General features: G+C 29.4%; 1 long non-coding RNA gene across 1 annotated transcript; it reads right to left on the bottom strand.

The window, feature by feature from the left end:
- Nucleotides 1-1144: 1144 nt before the first annotated feature.
- Nucleotides 1145-3070, bottom strand: LOC145038945 (uncharacterized). Its single transcript, XR_013679653.1, has 3 exons — nt 2938-3070; nt 1717-1764; nt 1145-1374 (listed from the first exon to the last, which is right to left on the bottom strand). It is a non-coding gene; the product is annotated as an uncharacterized LOC145038945 (long non-coding RNA).
- Between the last annotated feature and the right edge of the window lie 602 nt (nt 3071-3672).

Here is a 3672-nt window from a genome sequence, read left to right as displayed (position 1 = left end):
CTCAGTGTAAACTCTACCAGTTGTACTATATTAATGCATGGTGAAGAATGATGTTATGTTTCATATATATTCAATGTTATGGTATTCAATTAAGTCACGACAGCCCTCGGACGTTTCCGCCGTCTGGTTCGGGGGTGTGACACTTATAACCATACTATATGACCAGGATGCCTATAACAACGTTCTTCAGGCGTAAGAAAGTTATGATGTTTGTCACCCCAGGCCTGCCGACGTAGCTATAGCTAACAACTTAGGTGTGGGATTGTCAATCCCGTATAGATCTATACAAAAGTATCACGCTCCCCTACAAGGGATTATGGTATATAATACAGGACTTAAAATGCATACTCGAAAGTACGTGAAATGTCTCACAAAATTTAGTATAAAACAGATTTACATAGGAAAATGTCCATTTGTTCTTGTATATGAAAATATCTCTTTGATATAGTGTTCCTAGTATGTAAATGTTCATGATTTTCTCGTAAACTATACCTATTATAGTTTTTCAAAGTGTGTTTCGTTCATATAGTAAACCCTAGTATAAGGCTCACTCGTTATGTAAAGTATAACACGTAAAGTAACATAACTGATCATATATACTTAATGTATAAATGAAATGTTTGATTCGTGTGTATATATATATATATATATATATATATATATATATATATATATATATATATATATACTAGGTGTAAGACCCGTGTACTACACGGGTTTATTAAAAAAATTATTTATGTACGTACATTGCTGTTTTTTGGTATAAGAAACTTATTCTCTGCATATATATACACAATACTACTTATTTGATATAAGTCGCTTTTTGTTTTCTCCAATTAGAATTAGCATGGACGATAATCCATGGAGATAAAATATGATATTCAGTTGTTCGGTTAACCCATAATTTGAAGATATCCGACAGTAATAAATAAAATCGTATGTTTCTCTCTGATTGGAAGGATAGAATCTACATATTTACCGTGTATTTGTTTCATATGTTATGTTTGAAATTTTTTAAAATAGTATGCAGCAAGTGTTAGTAGAAATAAGATTGTTAATTTTTTTTATAACTTGTTAGTTTTAAGAAAAATGAATATTATTTGGCTTGTAATGATGATGTTGATGCCCGTATGATCATTGAATATAGCATAAACGGAATCAATTACATATAAATGATTAGAAATTCTTATCAATGATGGGTGTTGTTTTAGTTGCAGGCCATTCATACGCATAACAGAAGACAAAGAGAAATACATACGACATACACAATTATACACTAACACATAGTTAGAACACAAGTATAAAAAGTTTGGATTTAAGGTGAGGGTAGAAGCCTAATCCAAGCTTGTGTAGAAGCTAGAAACAATTTTCAGTCTGTAGACAGTAGATATTTCACGTTAATAAAAAAGGAAACCGAATAAAAATAGTCATGATGAGCTGAGCTATGTAAATAGATGGGTATTTTGAATTGAACTCAAAAATAGAATGGTAATTGCAAATTTGAATTAAAGTAGGAAATAACAACCAAGTTTGATCACACATATCTAATATAACAATGTACTTTATAAGTACATTGATTTTTTATAGTTGTATTGCAAAATAAAATATTTTTTTCAAAGAATTTCAAACCTGAATGGAAGAAATAACTAAATTAACGGAAACAACTGAAAATATGATGTTTTAAAAAGCAAATCTATGAAAGTACAAAACACCCACCTGTATAATTGAAGAAAGGGCTATAAATAGGTCAACCTTGTGTAGAAGCTGCAAACAATTAAACATTTTGTGGACATTTAACATTAATAAAAAAAAGAAAATGAATAAAAATAACATGAATATAACATCATAGATTTATAATATATTTGATAAAATCAAAATTTTATTAACGGCCAGATCAATCAAACATCAATCAGTAAACTTTCTCATGGAATAATTGTTAAAAATCAAAAAATTATTAACTTAACTGCTATATTCTTCATATTACTCAATGAGCAGGTAAATTAAAGGAAACAAATGGAAATATGATGGTTTAAAAAACAAATCAATGGTAGTACAATATACCCACCTCTTTATGAAAGTTTTTTCAAAATGGCCTCTAGAAAAATTATGTTTCAAAATAAGAACATAATGTCTATAAGGATTTTGTATATTTATGGCCTAAAGTCATTTAGGGTATATAACTATTTTGCCGGCAACCTAAAACTATATTTAATTTAACAAAGTTTTAATTTTTAAACAAAATAGCTTTTTGATCAGGTGTGGATAAACAGTGCTAAGGAGATGCTTATGTAGCACTTTGTTCGATATCCTTTTAAGGTTTAAAAGAAGGTGGAACTTGAAGGGCTATTTGCATGTTTTAAGAAATTATGCAGTTTTCAGTAACATGGTGCTCTTATTTGCTTTTAGGAATATGAACCAGAGGGTATCAACTTGAAAAAGTTAAGAGTTTGTGGAGTATTCAAGTCTTCATTGTTACATAATTAGGTTCTTAAATGCGAATTCTTTTCAAAAAAAAGTTAAATATGAATGTCTAAAATTCAAAAGTTAAACATGAAAACATATATATTAGTATTGATAAGGGAAAACATGCATAAGAAAGTACTATCTCTCTCAGGCATTTAATCAAACAGCTTGTCTGCAAACATATTCCATTTAAAAAAAAACACAATACACATCAGATTTCATACATCTGAACATCAAACACAATTACCGAATGAATAGCAAATCAATTATCAATGAAAGTAAGAAATCACCTAACAGAATTCTAGGGAAGAACTTGAACTTGACTATTGATATTAAAAAAAACATACTACAGAAATATCGTATGTGAAGAAGGAAATCACAGGAAAAGAAAACCATTTCGATAAAAAAGAAGTCTATCAACAATAGCAATCGGTGATTTCAAAGAAATCAGAAAATAAGGAAGAAAAATGGAACCTGTTTGGGTGCGACGGAGATGTAGCTATCGAATGTCTCTGGCTGGTATCTTGTCTTTACAGGGGAGTGACGGCGAGTAGGAGAGAGTCTACGTGAGAAGAAAGGCGATGTTGTCAACAAAGATATGTGTCTGATTGAATGATTACAGTATAATATTGTATAATATTGTGCATTGTATGATAGTACATGTTTCACAGTTACAGAATGATAATTGAATGGATAGGCGTGATATCAGGAAAAACGTATAAAAAAGGTCTACCTGTTATAATAGTAAGCGTTTTATAAGGAAATGGTATCAAATGATAATAGAATGAATCGATCAATACTTTTAATGCATTAATTATAATTATAATTTTTTTATATAAATCAAAACAACCAGAAAATTACACATGGAATTAATTTAATTGAAAAATACCAAAAAATTACATGTGGCAAGAGGTCTAAAAATATGACATGTGGCAAAAGTTATTTTCTTTTATTAGGGTAGATATATATATAAACACGTTTTATTTCCATAAGACAAGGTGTTATCGAGAATATATATTTCATACGAAAATACTCATGTAGTAGTTTATGAATCACATATGATTACTTAGATAAAAAGTTTATATAGTGAAACTTTAGGTTACACACGATAATAACCATGTGTTTACTTGCATTTCCTCCCGCATTTATCAAACATTTAAAAGCGTAGTTTATAGGGGTATGAACTCATTTGATAGATCGAAGAAGGCG

Source organism: Lactuca saligna, chromosome 4 (assembly GCF_052625555.1).
Source record: "Lactuca saligna cultivar CGN05327 chromosome 4, ASM5262555v1, whole genome shotgun sequence".
Lineage (NCBI taxonomy): Eukaryota > Viridiplantae > Streptophyta > Magnoliopsida > Asterales > Asteraceae > Lactuca > Lactuca saligna.
The sequence above is the reverse complement of the archived record's forward strand: the minus strand, read 5'-3'. Positions and strand labels throughout refer to the sequence as shown.